We start from the raw sequence: 21,288 nt of genomic DNA on the forward strand, positions 1-21,288 counted from the left end.
GTGTCAACTGTTCCTGTACTTCCTCATTCCTTCAAACTGTTATACTTCGTTCTCAGATTTTTCCTTATCTTTCTACTTGATGCTGGTATAAGAAGACTACTGGCCAGGATTCGTCTGATAAGGAAATATCCCATGAAAATTACCCATTAAGTGTTGTACATCATAGCCAGGGTACTTTTATGACAGGCATTTATCCTCTTGGGCTGCAGAAACCTAGATTTTTTAAATATACACCTTATGGTTTTTCTACTCTTTTGGCTCTTAGTGTTCATTGGTTATTTTAGGCACATTTAGGTTGTTAGCGCATGTCATTTTTTTGCAGTGCTTTATGTATGTAGTTTTCGCGTGCATTGCCGTTTTTTTAGCGTGCATCGACTTTCTGCCGCAGTTTATGCATATAGTGATTCATTTAAGCATGTCAGCTTTATACATGCACACCTCGTATATTTACTTTCGTTACTGCACATTGGTTTAAGTTTGCACGGGTATGCAAGTGGTTTATGTTATTTACGTTGTATAGACGCGCACATGTTGGTTTTTGTTAGTGCGCCTTGGAAGCGAGTTTGTCTCATTTAATCTATAGGCTATGCATGTTGGTCATTCCCCTCCACTCTATCAAATTGTGTTGGGTTAGCGCACATTGTTCCTTTCCCACCGTGTTAATTAGTGGATGCGTAACGCTTCTCTGTTTGCGTTGGCCTTATTTGAAGGAGATTCTTAATGCTTTTTATATTTTGTGCTGTATTTAATGAAAAGTTCTCTGCTTATGTATTTACCTGCCTATATTTCTTTCTAGGATTTTTCTGCTTTAACCCTTGACTGTTATTGGTTTGCCACAATAATTTATTTTCTGTGTTTTCAGTCTACACCTGTTTTACATGATGGAGTATACTGGTTCTGTCCTCACTTTAAATATTGGTTCCTTGGAAACTGGATCCTCTGAACACTTTATTATTACGATTAAGTGTGTTTTTTGCAAGCTGATTGTTATAATCCCCTTGCTCAGCTTTGCAATTCTTATATGGATCATTTATTGCATACTAATCAGACCAATTCAGCTTTTGTTTTTAATGGTATCTGACCTCCCTTTAGATTTTGCTCTGATATTTAAGGATTTTGTACGCTCTACTGTGTCATAAATGTTGGCGACTTATGCTTCCTCCAAGTACAAAAGGTTGGCTTATCTGATTCAAATTGATCTAAGGCTGTTAAGCAGCATGTTTCAGATCATGGTTCATTTGATTTATCCTGAGAGGGTGAGGTGTTTTCAGAGTTGGTCTCTGATCAAGATACAGATTCATCTTTGTTTCTATTTAAACATTAACATTTGTGTTCTCTTTTAAGAGAAGTTTTATGTACCTTGGGGGTTTAAGATTCCTAAGGTTCCTGAGAAAAAGTCTGTTAAACAATCGGATATGATTTTTAAACCTACTGCTGAGTCACCGGAACGCATACCGGGTCCTGATGCTGTCGCTAATTTATTCTCTAGAAAGTGTTTTAAGCTTGGTATCACTTTTAATCCAGCCTTAAAATGTAATAAAATAAGTTTCCTTTGTCTGTTTCTAACATTGAGCTTTGGAAAACTATTCCTGTGGATAGGAAGTTAGGGTCTTTTCATAGGCAGGCTTTTCAGCAAGCTGATTTCCTTTTTATTAGTATTGCTTGTGTTGCTGCAGCCTCTACTCTTTGGTGTGATAGCTTATCTGAGCAGTTTAGAGATGAATCTGCTGGTGAAGAATTTCATAATCAATGAAGTATTTTAAGGTAAGCTAACGCTTTCATTTGTGATGCTATTGTTGACATTATTAAAATTAATGGCAAGGATATGGTGTTAGCAGTTCTGAACAGGAGAGCCGTGTGTTTGAAATCATGTCAGCTGACATGCTTTCTAAATTCTATTCTTTTGTCTCTTTCAGGGAAAAAATTTGATTGGGCCTGGTCTGAATGCTATTATTTCTACTGTGACTGGAGGTAACAGAGCTTTTCTCCCTAAGGTCGTAAAGTCAAGGAGTAAGATCAGGGTTTCTAACCATTTTTGATCCTTTTGTTATTCAAGGAACCAAAAGTCCTCCTCGTTTCTGTAACAGGGTTCTTCCAGTTTTTCCTGGAAGCCAAATTCAAATTGGAACAAGTTTTAACAGCCTAAGAAACCTGTTTCATCTACTAAATCAGAATGAAGGTGTGGCCCCCAATCCCAAACTTCTGGTAGGGGGCATATTACGCCTTTTTTCAGAGAGCTTGGTTGTTTTTTATCTGTTTAAGATCCATGGGGGTTAAATATAGTTTCTCTTGTTAAGTGTATCCAGTCCACGGATCATCCATTACTTGTGGGATATTCTCCTTCCCAACAGGAAGTTGCAAGAGGATCACCCACAGCAGAGCTGCTATATAGCTCCTCCCCCAAGTGTCATACCCAGTCATTCTCTTGCAAGCCTCAACCAAGATGGAGGTCGTAAGAGGAGTGTGGTGTTTTATACTTAGTTTATTCTTCAATCAAAAGTTTGTTATTTTTAAATGGTGCCGGAGTGTACTGTTTATCTCAGGCAGTATTTAGAAGAAGAATCTGCCTGCGTTTTCTATGATCTTAGCAGAAGTAACTAAGATCCATGGCTGTTCTCACATATTCTGAGGAGTGAGGTAACTTCAGAGAGGGAATGGCGTGCAGGTTTTCCTGCAATAAGGTATGTGCAGTTAATATTTTTCTAGGGATGGAATTTGCTAGAAAATGCTGCTGATACCAAACTAATGTAAGTAAAGCCTTAAATGCAGTGATAGCGACTGGTATCAGGCTTATTAATAGAGATGCATACTCTTATAAAAATGTAATATAAAACGTTTGCTGGCATGTTTAATCGTTTTTATATGTATTTGGTGATAAAACTTATTGGGGCCTAGTTTTTTTCCACATGGCTGGCTTGAATTTTGCCTAGAAACAGTTTCCTTAGGCTTTCCACTGTTGTAATATGAGTGGGAGGGGCCTATTTTAGCGGTTTTTTGCACAGCAAAAATTGCAGACACAGACATCCAGCTTCTTCCTGCATGATCCAGGACATCTCTGGAGGGCTCAAAAGGCTTCAAAGTCGTTTTTGAGGGAGGTAAAAAGCCATAGTAGAGCTGTGGCAGTTGTTGTGACTGTTTGAAAAAACGTTTTTGTCTTTTATTATTCCGTTTTGGGTATTAAGGGGTTAATCATCCATTTGCAAGTGGGTGCAATGCTCTGCTAACTTGTTACATTCACTGTAAAAATTTCGTTAGTGTAACTGCCTTTTTTCACTGTTATTTCAAATTTTGACAAAATTTGTGTTTCTTAAAGGTGCAGTAACGTTTTTTATATTGCTTGTAAACTTGTTTAAAGTGTTTTTCCAAGCTTGCTAGTCTCATTGCTAGTCTGTTTAAACATGTCTGACACAGAGGAAACTACTTGTTCATTATGTTTGAAAGCCATGGTGGAGCCCCATAGGAGAATGTGTACTAAATGTATTGATTTCACCTTAAACAGTAAAGATCAGTCTTTAACTATAAAAGAAATATTACCAGAAGATTCTGACGAGGGGGAAGTTATGCCGACTAACTCTCCCCACGTGTCAGACCCTTCGCCTCCCGCTCAGGGGATGCATGCTAATATGGCGCCAATTACATCTGGGACGCCCATAGCGATTACCTTGCAGGACATGGCTGCAATCATGAATAATACCCTGTCAGAGGTATTATCCAGGTTGCCTGAATTAAGAGGCAAGCGCGATTGCTCTGGGGTTAGGAGAAATACAGAGTGCGCAGATACAGGGCCATGTTTGATACTGCGTCACAATATGCAGATCATGAGGACGGAGAGCTTCAGTCTGTGGGTGACATCTCTGATTCAGGGAAACCTGATTCAGAGATTTCAAATTTTAAATTTAAGCTTGAGAACCTCCGTGTGTTGCTTGGGGAGGTATTAGCTGCTCTGAATGACTGTAACACAGTTGCAGTACCAGAGAAATTGTGTAGGCTGGATAAATACTATGTGGTACCGGTGTGTACTGTGTTTTTCCTATACCTAAAAGGCTTACAGATATTATTAGCAAAGAGTGGGATAGACCGGGTGTGCCTTTTTCCCCACCTCCTATATTTAGAAAAATGTTTCCAATAGACGCCTCTACACGGGACTTATGGCAGACGGTCCCTAAGGTGGAGGGAGCAGTTTCTACTTTAGCAAAGCGTACCACTATCCCGGTTGAGGACAGTTGTGCTTTTTCAGATCCAATGGATAAAAAATTGGAGGGTTACCTTAAGAAAGGTTTTTATTTTACAGCCCCTTGCATGCATTGCGCCTGTCACTGCTGCGGTGGCATTCTGGTTTGAGGCCCTGGAAGAGGCCATCCAGACAGCTCCATTGACTGAAATTATTGACAAGCTTAGAACACTTAAGCTAGCTAACTCATTTGTTTCTGATGCCATTGTTCATTTGACTAAACTTACGGCTAAGAATTCCGGATTCGCCATCCAAGCGCGTAGGGCGCTATGGCTTCAATCCTGGTCAGCTGACATAACTTCGAAGTCTAAATTACTCAACATTCCTTTCAAGGGGCAGACCTTATTCGGGCCTGGTTTGAAGGAAATTATTGCTGACATTACTGGAGGTAAGGGTCACACCCTTCCTCAGGACAGGGCCAAAGCAAGGCCAAACAGTCTAATTTTCGTGCCTTTCGAAATTTCAAGGCAGGTGCAGCATCAACTTCCTCTGCTTCAAAACAAGAGGGAACTTTTGCTCAATCTAAGCAGGCCTGGAAACCTAAACAGTCCTGGAACAAAGGCAAGCAGGCCAGAAAGCCTGCTGCTGCCTCTAAGACAGCATGAAGGAACGGCCCCCTATCCGGCGACGGATCTAGTAGGGGGCAGACTTTCTCTCTTCGCCCAGGCGTGGGCAAGAGATGTGCAGGATCCCTGGGCGTTGGAGATCATATCTCAGGGATATCTTCTGGACTTCAAAGCTTCCCCTCCACAAGGGAGATTTCATCTTTCAAGGTTATCTACAAATCAGATAAAGAAATAGGCATTCCTACGCTGTGTGCAAGACCTCCTAGTTATGGGAGTGATCCATCCAGTTCCGCGGACGGAACAAGGACAGGGTTTTTATTCGAATCTGTTTGTGGTTCCCAAAAAAGAGGGAACCTTCAGACCAATTTTGGATCTAAAGATCTTAAACAAATTCCTCAGAGTTCCATCTTTCAAAATGGAAACTATTCGGACCATCCTACCCATGATCCAAGAAGGTCAGTACATGACCACAGTGGACTTAAAGGATGCCTACCTTCACATACCGATTCACAAAGATCATCATCGGTTTCTAAGGTTTGCCTTTCTAGACAGGCATTACCAATTTGTAGCTCTTTCCTTCGGGTTGGCTACAGCCCCGAGAATCTTTACAAAGGTTCTGGGCTCACTTCTGGCGGTTCTAAGACCGCGAGGCATAGCGGTGGCTCCGTATCTAGACGACATCCTGATACAGGCATCAAGCTTTCAAGTTGCCAAGTCTCATACAGAGATAGTTCTGGCATTTCTGAGGTCGCACGGGTGGAAAGTGAATGAGGAAAAGAGTTCTCTATCCCCACTCACAAGAGTCTCCTTCTTAGGGACTCTTATAGATTCTGTAGAAATGAAAATTTACCTGACGGAGTCCAGGTTATCAAAACTTCTAAATGCTTGCCGTGTTCTTCACTCCATTCCGCGCCCTTAGGTAGCTCAGTGTATGGAGGTAATCGGCTTAATGTTAGCGGCAATGGACATAGTGCCATTTGCGCGCCTTCATCTCAGACCGCTGCAATTATGCATTCTGAGTCAGTGGAATGGGGATTACACAGATTTGTCCCCTCTGCTAAATCTGGATCAAGAGACCAGAGATTCCCTTCTCTGGTGGTTGTCTCGGGTACACCTGTCCAAGGGTATGACCTTTCGCAGGCCAGATTGGACAATTGTAACAACAGATGCCAGCCTTCTAGGTTGGGGTGCAGTCTGGAATTCCCTGAAGGCACAAGGATCGTGGACTCAGGAGGAGAAACTCCTTCCAATAAATATTCTGGAGTTAAGAGCGATATTCAATGCTCTTCTGGCTTGGCCTCAGTTAGCAACACTGAGGTTCATCAGATTTCAGTCGGACAACATCACGACTGTGGCTTACATCAACCATCAAGGGGGAACCAGGAGTTCCCTAGCGATGTTAGAAGTCTCAAAAATAATTCGCTGGGCAGAGTACCACTCTTGCCACCTGTCAGCAATCCATATCCCAGGCGTGGAGAACTGGGAGGTGGATTTTCTAAGTCATCAGACTTTCCATCCGGGGGAGTGGGAACTCCATCCGGAGGTGTTTGCTCAGTTGATTCATCATTGGGGCATGGCGTCTCGCCAGAACGCCAAGCTTCCTTGTTACGGATCCAGGTCCAGGGACCCAGAAGCGATGCTGATAGATGCTCTAGCAGCGCCTTGGTTCTTCAACCTGGCTTATGTGTTTCCACCGTTTCCTTTGCTCCCTCGACTGATTGCCAAAATCAAACAGGAGAGTGCATCGGTGATTCTGATAGCACCTGCGTGGCCACGCAGGACTTGATATGCAGACCTAGTGGACATGTCATCCTTTCCACCATGGACTCTGCCTCTAAGACAGGACCTTCTGATACAAGGTCCTTTCAATCATCCAAATCTAATTTCTCTGAGACTGACTGCATGGAGATTGAACGCTTGATTCTATCAAAGCGTGGCTTCTCCGAGTCAGTCATTGATACTTTAATACAGGCACAAAAGCCTGTTACCAGGAAAATCTACCACAAGATATGGAGTAAATATCTTTATTGGTGTGAATCCAAAAATTACTCATGGAGTAAGGTTAGGATTCCTAGAATATTGTCTTTTCTCCAAGAGGGCTTGGACAAAGGATTATCAGCTAGTTCCTTAAAAGGACAGATTTCTGCTCTGTCTATTCTTTTGCACAAGCGTCTGGCAGAGGTTCCAGACGTCCAGGCATTTTGCCAGGCTTTGGTTAGAATTAAGCCTGTGTTTAAACCTGTTGCTCCCCCGTGGAGCTTAAACTTGGTTCTTAAGGTTCTTCAAGGAGTTCCGTTTGAACCCCTTCATTCCATTGATATTAAACTTTTATCTTGGAAAGTTCTGTTTTTGATGGCTATTTCCTCGGCTCGGAGAGTCTCTGAGCTATCTGCCTTACAATGTGATTCTCCTTATCTGATTTTTCATGCAGATAAGGTAGTTCTGTGTACCAAACCTAGGTTTTTACCTAAGGTGGTTTCTAACAAGAATATCAATCAAGAGATTGTTGTTCCATCATTGTGCCCTAATCCTTCTTCAAAGAAGAAACGTCTTTTACATAATCTGGACGTAGTCCATGCCTTGAAGTTTTACTTACAAGCTACTAAGGATTTTCGTCAAACATCTTCCCTGTTTGTCATTTACTCTGGACAGAGGAGAGGTCAAAAAGCTTCGGCAACCTCTCTTTCCTTTTGGCTTCGGAGCGTAATACGCCTAGCCTATGAGACTGCTGGACAGCAGCCCCCTGAAAGGATTACAGCTCATTCTACTAGAGCTGTGGCTTCCACCTGGGCCTTCAAAAATGTGGCCTCTGTTGAACAGATTTGCAAGGCTGCGACTTGGTCTTCGCTTCACACTTTTTCAAAATTTTACAAATTTGATACTTTTGCTTCTTCGGAGGCTGTGTTTGGGAGAAAGGTTCTTCAGGCAGTGGTTCCTTCCGCTTAATCCTGCCTTGTCCCTCCCATCATCCGTGTACTTTAGCTTTGGTATTGGTATCCCACAAGTAATGGATGATCCGTGGACTGGATACACTTAACAAGAGAAAACATAATTTATGCTTACCTGATAAATTTATTTCTCTTGTAGTGTATCCAGTCCACGGCCCGCCCTGTCCTTTTAAGGCAGGTCTAAGTTTTAATTAAACTACAGTCACCACTGCACCCTATGGTTTCTCCTTTCTCTGTTTGTTTTCGGTCGAATGACTGGATATGACACTTGGGGGAGGAGCTATATAGCAGCTCTGCTGTGGGTGATCCTCTTGCAACTTCCTGTTGGGAAGGAGAATATCCCACAAGTAATGGATGATCCGTGGACTGGATACACTACAAGAGAAATAAATTTATCAGGTAAGCATAAATTATGTTTTTCCAGGGATACAGAATAGGTTTAAAATCTAGGCCTTCCAGTGTTCGAAGAATCCTATTGACCCCTTCACTACCGGGACTTTCAGAGAATACCGGAGAATTTTTTTGCATTTTTTTCCATTAAATTTAAACCCGGAATAGACCCTTGTTTTTTTGTTTTTTTATTTACCTGTCAAAACTATATATTTTTTTAAGTAGACAACCCAATGTATTGATCTAGGCCCATTTTGGTATATTTCTTGCCACCATTTCCCTGACAAATGCGATCATATAAAAAAAATTATAGCTTTTTCACAAACTTTGGGTCACTTAAATTATTTACATACCACTTGTGCAATCATGGCACAAATGATTTTAAAAGCTTTTCTGGGATACCCATTTTTCAGAAGTAGCAGACATATATGCCATTGCTTTTTGGTAATTAGAAGGCCGCTAATTGCATCTGCACACCACACTTCTATTATAGCTTGTGAAGTTAATTTTAGCTTTAGTGTAGAGATTAACCTCCCACCTGACACTTCCCACCAACTAATCACACTCAAACAGCTCTCTTCACTCCCTTTCCCTGACTGGTCACCACCATCTTAGGTACTGGCAGATATTTTTTATAATTTTTTTTATATTTTCTGCAGTGTAGGATCCCCCCACTCTCCTTGAGACTTTCTTTGACAGATAAAAGGAGGTTGAAGTTTCAAATTTTCAGTCAGTTCATTTTCCCTGTGTAGCTCTTTGCATGGAGGTGCTTGGTCTGATGATAGCAGCATTGGATGCAATTCCTTTTGTTTGGTTTCACATGAGACCCATACAGCTGGGTATGCTTTATCAGTGGTACAGGGGTTTTACTCAGTTAATTCAGAAAATCCTTCTAGCCTTTGTTCTAGGGTCATCCTTTGTCCAAATTGGACTATAATTACAACAGAGCAAGTCTTTCGGGTTGGGGTGCAGTCTGAGGGTCTTGGAGAGCACAAGGAGTTTGGTCTCCTCAGAAGGTGAAGTTAATTGTTACCTTTTCTAGACCTCCATGCAGTCTTCAGAGCTGACCTCTCTGAAAAGAGAGTTTTATCTGCGTTTCCTATCAGACTATGTCACTGGTGGCTTACGTCAATCATCAATGAGGGAGGTGTCTAGAATTTTGATCTGGGTAGAGAGCAATATCTGTAAAATCTCTGCAGTTCATATTCCAGGGGTGAGCAATGGGGAAGCAGACTTTCTCAGCCGCCAATCTCTTCATCTGGAAGTTTTTAGTCATATTGTGGATCTATGGGGTCTTCCAGAAATAGATGTTTGCATCTTGATTGAACAACAAGCTCCAAAGATACTTTGCGAGGTCCAGGGATCCTCAGGCAGAGTTTGTGTTTGCTCTAGTAGCTCCTTGGTTATTTTGTTGTTTATTTTGTTGGACTTATATATTTCCACTACTTGTTCTGTTGCCAAGAGTGGTAGCCAGGATCAAGCAGGAAATGCCAACATTAATTCTTGGCCTTGCAGAAATTGGTTTGTGGATCGGGTCCAGATGTCTAGTTGTCCTCAGTGGTCGCTTCCTTTGTGCCACAAACGTCTGTCTCAAGGTTTGTTTTTTCATCAGGATCTCAATTCTCTCAACTTGGTGCCTTGGAGATTAAACACTTTGATTTAGGCCTGTAAATCTGTGACATGATGTATCAGGTTTAAAAGACCTTTATTTATTGATGTGTGAAATAAGGTTTTAGATGGTATTCTTTTTGAATTCCTAGAATTTTATTTCAGTTTTGTTTCACAAGAAGAATGCTAAGCTTCCTGACATTCAGAGTTTTGTTTAGGCTTTGGTCAGGATCAAGCCAGTAAATAAATAATTTTCCCCTCTTTGAAACCTTAATTTCGTTTTAAGAATATTGTCGGTTCGGTTTTTTAAACCTAAACATAATCTGGATATCCAGATTTTGTTTCTTTTGGCAATTTCTTCTGCTAGAAGAATTTCTGGATTATCTGCTCTTAGTTTCCTGTGGGCCTTCTAGTAAATGAGGTTGAAAAATGAAGTCCTTACCTTTTTTTCATAAGGATAAGGCTTTTTGAGAACTAAGTTTGATTTTTTTTACCTAAGGTGCTATCTTCTGACAATTTTAATTGTGAAATAATTGTTCCTTCTTTTTGTCCTAATCCGAAGAATTCTAAGGAGAGACTTCTTTATAATTTGTATGTTGTCAGAGCTTTGAAATTCTAGTTGCAGGCTACTAAGGATTTGAAATAATCCTCTAGTTTGTTTGTCATTTTCCAGGTTCAAGAAGGGGTCTGAAGGCTAGAGCTTTTTTGTTAACTTCCTGACTGAAGCTTTTGTTTTGTAAGGCTTATTTGGAGGAGGGGCAGTCTTTACACCTAGAGGTATCACTGGCTATTCTACTAGGTTAGTTGCTACTTCCTGGGTTCTTAAAAATAAGGCGTCTGTTGATCAAATTTATAAAAACAGCTACTTGTTCTTCCTTATGTACCTTTACTAAATTCTACTATTTTGTTGTTTTTGCATCTTCTGATGCAGCTTTTAGTCAGAAAGTCCTTCAAGCCATTGTTTCTGGAAATTAAGTAGATAGAAGTATAATGAAGAAAACAAATAAAAAAAGAGGAGGTAAGAAAAACCAAAGAATATAAAGAAATGTGTAATCAAAATAATAGTAATTTTTTTTTTGTCCCACGCTCATTACCAGTGGACTCTACAGCTTAGGTATTAGTTTCCCAGGAATAATGGCTCATGGACTCTCACTGCCTTTATGAAAGAAAATATAACCTATGCTTACCTGATACATTTCTTTCTTTCATAATGGTGAGAGTCCACAAGATCTGTCCATTTATAGATTTATTTATTTTTTAATAGATTTTGATTATTTTTTATTGTATTTTTCTCTGGCTGCATTTCAATTATGCACCTCCTTTTTTCCCTTGTCCATTTTTTTGCTGTTATCCTTTCTTACTTTTCTTCTTCTTTTTGCTTTGCTATACTTCAGACTAATTGCCAGTGAAGTGGGAGGGTTTTTAAGTACTCTTGGAGTTTTGGGAAATTTTACCTCCTCCTAGTGGCCAGGAGTAATGGCTCATGGGTTCTCACCACCATGAAAGAAATTAATTTATCAGGTAAGCATAAATTATATTTTTATTTCCTTTTTAAAGCAAGCATTTTAGCTTTTCTGTTTTTAAGGCTACTCAAAACCTCCAGCACTTGTAAAGCTATATGCAGGTCTAGTGATTATATTGTGTATTTTGTGTAGTAGATATAAACTCCAAAGGATTTCAGGAGTGCCTCTTGTTTCTTTATATACCTTTCTCCTCCCTAGTTAGGTAAACTGAGCTGTAGCTTTTCTTCTACTTGAATTGCTTTTTGAATGTATAAAGAAAAGTTAGGCTACCTTTCTGCATTCTCAATTGGACTTTGTGGTCATGCAGTTTTAGGCAGTACTTCCTGGAATTATCACTTGCACTGTTTTTGCCTCACTGCCTTCCTGTGATGCCCAGTTGGTGTCAGGGGTAAATATGCCTCTTGTTCTGGTTATGCTGGGACCCGAGGTGCAGAAGTAGTTTAGAGGGGTTTTTACAGGTAGCGAGACAGGTCAGTATCAAACTAGAAGTCTGTCCAATCTGTTATAGAACAGGTAAGGGCAAGACAATAGAGCAGTTCAGATAGCCAAGGCAGGGGTCAATGCCAGTAATCAATCCTATCAGCAAACAGAGCAGGTAAGAGCAAGGCAACAGAGCAGTCCAGTGGTCAATACCAGTAATAAATCCAATCAGCAAATAGCAGGTAAGGACAAAGCAATAGAGCAGTCCAGATAGCCAAGCCCGGGGTCAATGCTAGTAATAAATCCAATCAGCAAACACAGCAGGTAAGGAAAAGGTAATAGAGCAATCCAGATACCAAGCCAGGGGTCAAGGATCCAATGACAAATAAGGTAATAGCAAACACAGAATACCAGGAAACAGACACAAAAGCGCAATATGTTTTTTCTTTAGGCTCCTTAGAGCATCTTCAGCTGGTTACAGGCTGGTAACATGTGAAGCAGCCCATCTAGAATTAAATGTTCATAAAACCAAAGAGATGGTAATTGATTTTTTTTAAAAAAGCCTCAATCAGCTTCGTCTCTGAAAATTAAAGATTGCATAATAGACAGTGTTACATAGTACAAATTCCTTGGTACAACGATTCAACATATTTTGACATGGGATATTTCTTTCTAATGGTTGTGAGACTCCACGACAGACTCTTGGTATAACATCACCTGGCCACCAGGAGGAGGCAAAGACACTCCAAACTAGAGTTTAAGTATCCCTCCTACTTCCCTCTCTCTTCCAGTAGCTATTTTCCTTGTCAAGGAGAGAACAATGACTCTGGTGCTAAAAAGATTTTATGTAATTTTGTCCCTCAATTGATAGTTTCTGGAAGAGAGGAAACTGGGAAAATACTGTCTGATAATAAGGCAGAGCAAGGGTGTCACTGGGAAGTTCCTACACCTCCTCCTGTTGACCATGTGTATACACACCATTTAGTCCCAAGTGTAAGTTACACAAGAGGACTGTTGCGCTCAGGGTTAGTTTCCAACACACTGCCCTGCTTTCCTTCAAAGGAGTCATGAGAGGGCACAAGCTTAGAGGTCGGAGCCTGTTTTCTTGACTGTGTGATAGTACTGAGTACTAATGGTAGCACAAAATGTAATTTCTTCAACCCAGACCAAGTTTTGTACACAGATGGTGCCCTGGGTATGTCTGCTGAGTTGAGGATACACTTATCAACATTCTCCACATGTCTCTAAGGGAAGGAGATATATATGGCAGTGTCAGGGGACTTACTGACAAATTGCAATGTTTGTGCATGCATCTTTAAATAGCCGATGCATCAGAAATGTATTTGATATATAGTATACAGTGATCGATCTGCATTGTGGGAGACCTGTGCTTGGCTCTCCTGTGGCTAGGGAAGGGTTAACTAGTTTCCCGCCCACTTCCTCTCCGACTACGTCACAAAGTAGAATGGATTGTCATGCACCCGACATCAACTCCATAGACCTTGGGAGGTGGTAGGACTCTCCAACCAGAGTCTAAGGGGGCTACTGTTCAACAACTTGATATAGCAATATAGTACTGAACCGCAACAGATATTGTCAGTCTGGTCACAATATATAGGGGGTCGTAGTAGGCCTAGCTGTGTCCTTTTACACTTCTCTGTTTTAAATATACTATAGTGCGTTTAATATGAAGCATTCCAGCACTGCCCCTATGGACACCTCTAGGGGGTTCTGACAGCCATTATTGCACCAAATAACAAATGTATTTTGTGTAAAATTATTAGTGTGTGCACCTGCACAGCTTTGTACTGCATGCTTAGGTTCTATTCTAAAGTCACATTCTCAGGCCCCCACAACTCCTGTGGGTCACTCAATGGTGTACATCATTTAGGGGGAGTTTCTGAATTTGTACCAGTCTCTGAGGCTATGGAGGCTATACCCACTGCAAATACCGGCAAGTGCAAGATTAATCATATCTCTTAAGAATCTTCTAGAGATATTACCCCAGCTCAGTTAGTCAGAGATTCTGACAGATCCTCTGATTACTCAGATAGGTCTCTTCTGAGGATTCTGGGACAGATTCAGAGAAAGAATCTGAAGATATTACTTTCCAATTCAAAATGGAGTCTAAACCTGTGGAGGAGAAACCTGTACCCAAGTTAGACATGATTTTCAGAGGCACTGGATTACATAATAAATGGGATAAACATGGAGTCCCTTTTACCCCTTCTCCTATGTTTCAGACACTTTTTCCAGTTCCTGAGGCAAATTTGGAACTGTGGGGAGTTATTCCTAAAGTAGACGGAGCAATATCTACTCTTGCTAGGAAAACCACTATTCCACAACGGATAGTACATCTTTCAAAGATCCTATGGACAGGAAAGTTGAAGGGTTCCTCAGAAAGCCCTTCCTTCAAGGAGGTCTTTTTTTTAACCAATGTTCAGTATTGCAGCAGTAGCTGGTGCTGCGATATTCTGGTGTGATTCCGTAAATGATTTTGTTTTTGAGAATTCTCTGCTAGCAGATATTAAGATGTTTAAAGTGAGTGAATTTGTTCATCTGTGATGCAGTCATTCAAATACTTTACCTTAAAGGGACAGTCATTCAACACAGAAATTGTTATTGTTTAAAAAGATAGATAATGTATTTACTACCCATTCCCCAGCTTTGCATAATCAACATGGTTATATTGACATACTTTATAACCTTTAAACATCTAAATCTAAGTCCCTAAAGACAGCCCCATGATCACATGCTTTTGTATTTGCTTTTCACATCAGGGGAAGCTAGTTCATGTGAGCCATATAGATAACATTGTGCTGATGCAGGTAGATTTTAACAACACAGCACTAAATGGCTTAAATGCAGGTCAATAGATAAAGTCATGTGATCAGGGGGCCATCAGAAGATGCTTCGAAAACAAGGTAATCACAGAGTTAAAAAGTGTATTAATATAACCATGTTTTCTGTGCAAAACTGGGGAATCGGTAATAAAGGGATTATCTATCTTTTAAAACAATAAACAATTTTAAGTTGACTGTCCCTTTAATGCTAAAAACATGGACTTAGCTATTCTCTGCCTAGGTCTTTTTGGCTGAAATAATGGTCTGCGGGCATGTTTTCCAAATCTAGATTATTGACCTTGCCTTTAAGGGTAAGACCTTTTTTGGACCTGGTCTTGATTCTGTTATTTCTACCGTAACAGGCAGCAAGGGAGTATTCTTGCCACAGGATAAGAAGGGTAGAAATAAGGGAAGGTCTAGTAGCCGTTTTTGTTCCTTTTTCCTCAGACCAAAAACCAGAAGTCATCTACTACGCAAAAAGCGGAGTCTACCAAACAGACTTGAAGACCAAACTCTTCCTGGATTAAGTCCAAGTCATCCAGAAAGCCCACTTCTGACAACAAGTCAACATAAAGGTTTTACCCCCAATCCAGACTTTTCTCCGGGTAGAGGGCAGACTAAGACTTTTTCAGAGGCCTGGACACAGTCTGTCAGGGACCCTTGGTTCATGGAAATAGTATTCTGAGGGTACAGGATAGGCTTCAGAGCTCAACTTCCTCGAGAAAGCTTTATCCTGCTGCACATATCCAGACGTCCAGAAAAGAGAAATACTTTATTACAGCATGTGAAGGATCTGGTAGACATGGGGGTCATTGTCCCAGTACCTGTGTCAGAGCACCGGAGGGTTTTTACTCCAATCTGTTTATAGTGCTAAAGAGAGAGGGAATGTTCCAACCCATTCATGATCTGTCCTCCCTCTAGTGTTCCAGGGGCTATTCATGACCACCATAGATCTAAAGGATGCGTACCTGTACATCCCCATTTATACAGATCATCATCAATACTTGAGATTTGCCTTTCTGAACAATCTATTACCAGTTTGTAGCCTTGCCCTTTGGGTTGCTTACAGCTCTGCAAATCTTTACCAAGGTTCTGGGTGCACTTCTATCAGAAATCCCAGTCCAGGTGGTTTCAGTAGCACCATAACTGGACAATATCTTGGTTCAGGGTAGCGCAATTTCTCTTGACCCACAATTACTTTGAGTTTGGGGGTTCACTATCTCCAGAGACGTGGAACAGCTATGGGGGCCAAGTTTGCCCACTCCTAGGCCAACCTGTTCATGGGTTGGTGGGAGCTGTTCCACATTTATGGAGAAGGGAACCCTCGCAGGGAAAGTATTGTGTGGTACAAGTGCTACATAGACAATCTCCTGTTTATATGGAGAGGTGACGATGTGGGTTTGTTGGATTTTACAACAATGAAGTTGGAATTAGCTTCACCTCTGAACATAATAAACAGGAGATCAACTTCTTGGATATCACTCTGAGAGGTGTTCATGGAGAACAGATAGAGACATTGGTTTATTATAAGGCAGTTGCAAAAGGGCAATTTATTTGCCTTAAGCGCAACTGCTCAAAGGAGAGTGTCTACCAAAAAGACGCAGGAAACTTAACAAAGAAATTGAAAGAGATAAGATATGATTGCAGAATCATTGAGCAGGCCAAAGGAGTAGTAGGAGGATTTATTGAAAAATAAAACCAAAAACTGTATGACATCAAATAAGAATAAACAAGAGGGACATAAGATCATGTTCATAACAGATTTTTCACATCAGTATCACGAAGTATCTAGAGTTGTGAAGTCCCATTTTAGCATGCTAACAGCTGATGATGATCTCAAGGATGTAGCCAAAATAGGTTACAAGTTTCCATATAGAAAGAACAGATCTATAGGTAACATAGTTGCCCCAACAGAATTAAGGAACAATATACCTGATAGTGGTCCTCATGGTTAAGATTTAATGGAACCTTTAAGTGCAATTATGGGGCTTGTGAAAAGGTGATCTTGGGAGATCAATTCCAATCCGCTGTGACAGGAGAAGTTTTTACTAAAAAGCACTGTTAGAGTTGTCGCTTCACATATGTGGTGTATTTAATCACGTGTGTGTAGTGCCAGCTTCAGTATACAGGTTGTATCACTAGGAAGGCAAGATCGAGAATGAAAGAACACCACTCAGATATAAGACAGGGTACTCTGACAACACCCATTATCCATTTCACGATGGTCCACAATAAAAAAGCAGATAGCTTTAGATGGACCATTATTGAACAGGTTAAAAATAAAAGGAGGGGTGGGAATAGAGATGAGATTTTGGCAGAAAGAGAAACTTTCTGGATTTTCCGATTGAAAACCAGGGTCCCTATGGGACTAAATTCGCAATTTGATTTGATCAACTTTTGGTGATCCACACATGATCATATTTGTAATCTTCAAAATATTTGTATTTACATATACATATCCACACCAGTCCCCATAAAATAATGAAATGAAGCTTTCTATATAAGCTATTTAGCTCACTGATTTAAGATAACTGACAAGCAAAAAGTAGCAGGTACTCAGAGGATAACGTAAAAAGATATATGTTTATTATATAGGAAAAAATGTAAAAAAACAACGCAAAGAGCTGTTAACACACACAGATAAAGCCACTATAGGCCGGCAGACAAAAAATAACACAGTGGTCTGACGCATTTTGCGCCCTCTAGTGGCGCTTATTCATAGACTTGTTGGTTGCATCAAGCATACACCATTTTAAATGGGCTACTTGAATATGATAGGCTATTACTGTGTATCATACACCTATGAAATAAAGCCAAATCAGAGCTATCTGTAACTCCTATGGGGATGCTAAATGCAAAGAACAGAATAAAAAAATACAAATCCTAATACAGCATTGTTAAAGTGAAACACTAAAACACACATTATATAGATACATAATTCTTAAAGTAACAAGAGAAAAATACCTCTTATTTAAAAGAGCATAGTCAATTAGGGTACAGAGAGCAAAGAAAATTGTTGTAATTTCTCTCCATAGCAATAAATTTGATTTTACAGAAAGAAGGGGTTGAATGCAAGAAAACAGAATTAAATTACACATCAATAAAATAATTAATATCACATTCACGATTCATACCCAATTGGGACCTTGTTTTAAGCTTAAGCATCCAAAATAGTTATTTTTCCAATATTTTAAACTTATTTCCCCCTCTAGTGGGGACCTTGGCTATGTCAATTATCTTAATGGTCATATTGGCAACATTAGTAAAATGATAGCCATTGATATGACTAGCCACTGCAGAGTCTTTGTTAAAATTCTTAACATCTCTGGTGCGTTCACCAAATCTCTTGTGGATGGCTCTAGAGGTTTGACCAGTATATTTGTAATTTCATAGGTTACACGTTAATAGATAAATTGCAAACGTGGTGCTACAGTTGGCATAGAAATCAGTTTCAAAACTTTGTCCTGTATGAATACTAGAAAAATTCTTACCTAAAGATATATAGGGACACATATAGCAACTGCGTTTACCACATCTGTAATTACCCTTTTTATTTAGCCAATTTGATTTTTGAGTATTATCTCTGGTAACCATACTTGGTGCAAGGCTTTGGCCTAGCATTCTAGATTTTTTGGTACAAATTTTACATTACTTATACAAGGTTTTAAGATATCATCCTCTTAAAGGATGTGAAGTTGTTTTTTAAGAATCTTAGTGACAGCATTATATTGTTGGGAATAGGCAGTGGTAAAAACTATGGTTTTGTTGGAATTTATTTTATTAATCTGCTTTTTATTTTGATTTTTACTATTGTAACTGGCATTGTAATGTTTAATTTCCTTACAACACTTTTCAAGAGAGCCCGGTTCATAGCCTCTAAGAAGTCTGTTTTTTAATTCAATGGATTGGGAATCATATATTTCATCAGATTTAGTGTTTCTTCTAAGTCTGAGGAATTGGCCCCTTAGTATGGCTTTAACCACATGATTGGGATGTTGGGAGGAAGCATGGAGTATAGTATTTCCAGCTGGGGGTTTGCGGAATGTCTTGGTGACAATAGTATTATTTATAATCTGCAATGTTAAATCAAGGTAATTGACCTCTTGTGGACTATACTGTCCAGTAAATTGAAGATTGAAGGAATTACTATTTATGTAACACATAAATTTCTCAAACTCCTTATCATTGATGGGGTTTTATAACGATGACCAAAAGGTCATCAATGTACCGGACATATAAAAGTATGTCCTCAAGCCAAGGATTTGCAGTGCTATATGTATGGGTAAGTTCCCACCAAGAAACATAAAAAATTGCAAATGCGGGGGCAAATTTTGCCCCCATTGCAGTGCCGTAGATTTGGTTATAGAAGACACCATCAAAAAGGAAATAGTTATGGGACAAAAGAAATCTAAGCACGTCCCCTATGTAATACCTGATGGTGTCCTCCATAGCCAATTCTCTTTCCAAAAAGAATTCAACAGCTTGTATTCCCAAATATTGTGGTATACAGGTGTATAAAGAAAATACATCTATAACCACCCATGAATAATTGCTTTCCCATTTTACTGACTCAAGAGATAATAGAAATTGAGCGCTGTCTCTAAGATAGGACAGCTGTTTTTTAGCTAAAGGTTGTAGAATACTATCTAACCATGCCCCCAAAGGCTCAAACAAGGAACCCACCCCACTGATATAACTAGTTTTGGTACTGTTCATTTCACCTTTATTAAATAAGCATTATACAGTGCTTTTTCCATCTGGAGATAAAAGTATTGGAATTTAGGAGCGATAGTATGTTTGGTTTATGTATTTAAAAAATTCTATATTGTTAGTTAATATGATCAGAAACAGGACAGCTAACAGTACTTTTTGTTATAGTACAAAGGTGAAGATAGAAGGATAACTCCTCAAAAGTGCAGTCAAAATATTTTAATAGATACAGGTTCAGACAAGTAAAAAATCACAACGTTTCGGGGTCAATACCCCTTGGTCATGTGATACAGCATAACCTTAACACACCTGTTTAAATAGGCTAACAAATTAACCCTAAATGCACTTTGCAATTTTACTTTAACATAATCATGTGTAAATACTGACCCCTACAGGCCAGGTGTGAAAATGGCATGTAAATTTAAAAACAATTAATCAGGAAGCCTCCAGTCACAATTTCTTAAAGAAAAAATGCAAAGTAAATACAAAATAATTGTTATGTGTGGTCACCCAAATGGATACATATAAAAATATGTTAAATTACTCAAATGCATATATTCAAAAGTGCATATATACAAAAAAAAAAAAAAAAAAAGTGCATATATACAAAAAATTCATGTATACAGAAACAAATTTTATGTTATTAAACAATAGATTGCATACCAAGCTGCCCCAAATGTTGCTAAATTGGTAAATGAGTGATATTTCAGTATTTTTAACTATACAGAGGGTAGTTACATAATGAAAGGACAGTCATGTCTTACTAAGAGCTAGAGAAAGAAAACCTAGAGTGAAAACTCATAGCCTGATATCTCTTAAACACCTAATTAAAGGAATAACTTAATAAAACACAGACCAGTCAATCTCCCTATTCATCCCCTTCGGCTCCAGGGTATCTAATTTGAATATCCAAAAGGATTCACGTTGTTTTAATAGACGTGTTCTATTGCCACCACGTCTTGGGATCTTAATGTGATCAATAACCTGGAACCGAAGTTGACTGACTTGATGGCCAGCTGACAAAAAATGATGTGCTACTGGAGCAGTATACACCTTGCACCTGATGTTACTCTTGTGCTCAGTGATACGGTCGCCCACCCGTCTGGTGGACTCACCCACATAGGCACGCCCACAAGGACATTTGATCAAATAAATGACAAAGCTCGTATTGCAAGTATAATAGTCCTTGTACTTAAATTTATATCCTGTCTGTGGGTGCACAAAGTAGGGACTCTTAATGACCGACCCACAGTTTACACACCCCAAACAGGGAAAACAACCCAAGTTCTTTTTGGTGATATATCCCTGCTGAGGAGCCCTGCCAGCACCCAAATCCGCCTTAACCAAAGTATCTCTCAAGCTTTTATTACGCTTATAGGCTGGTAATGGGTATTGGCAGAACTCCTCAACATTGGGGATGCAATCTTGTAAAATACTCCAATGTTTGCGTACAATACGGGCAATGTCATTACTTTGTCTGCAGAAATTGGAAACAAAAACCATTCTTTTCCCTTTATCTTGTGAGGATTTTGGTTTAAATAATGTTTCTCTGTCTAGAGCAGACACATCTTGTATGGTCTCTTGAATCAAAGAGGGTGGATACCCCCTCTGGATGAATTTTTGGCCCATCTCAGCAAGTCTGATTTGTGATATATTGGAGTCATCAACAGTACTTTTTGTTATCTCACTCGATAGTATGAATTAGCCAGTGGGGTTCTTAAAAATGAATAATTATTATAAAATTGCCCAACTAGGAGTCAATTAATATATGTAGTTTAGTTTATGTTTAGCGTCTAGAAATAGTTAACTAAATACTGATCACCCATTGGTGGAAATATGTCAAATTAGCCAGCTGGTGTTTTTAAATTGAGCATTGTGGTAAAGAATTTTTAAGAGGCTTGGAGTACGGCGTAAAGCCGAAACGTGTCAGCCGTTCTGACTAGCTGGGGAGTCAGTGGAAGCTCCTCTATAGGAGCACTTGAGCACGTGAACCCCTTGAGAACCCTAATAAACAGAAAAAAAATGAGAAATAAAGTGAGAAATAAAAAG

The sequence above is a fragment of the Bombina bombina genome, chromosome 1 (genome assembly GCF_027579735.1).
Source record: "Bombina bombina isolate aBomBom1 chromosome 1, aBomBom1.pri, whole genome shotgun sequence".
Classification (NCBI taxonomy): Eukaryota; Metazoa; Chordata; class Amphibia; order Anura; family Bombinatoridae; genus Bombina; species Bombina bombina.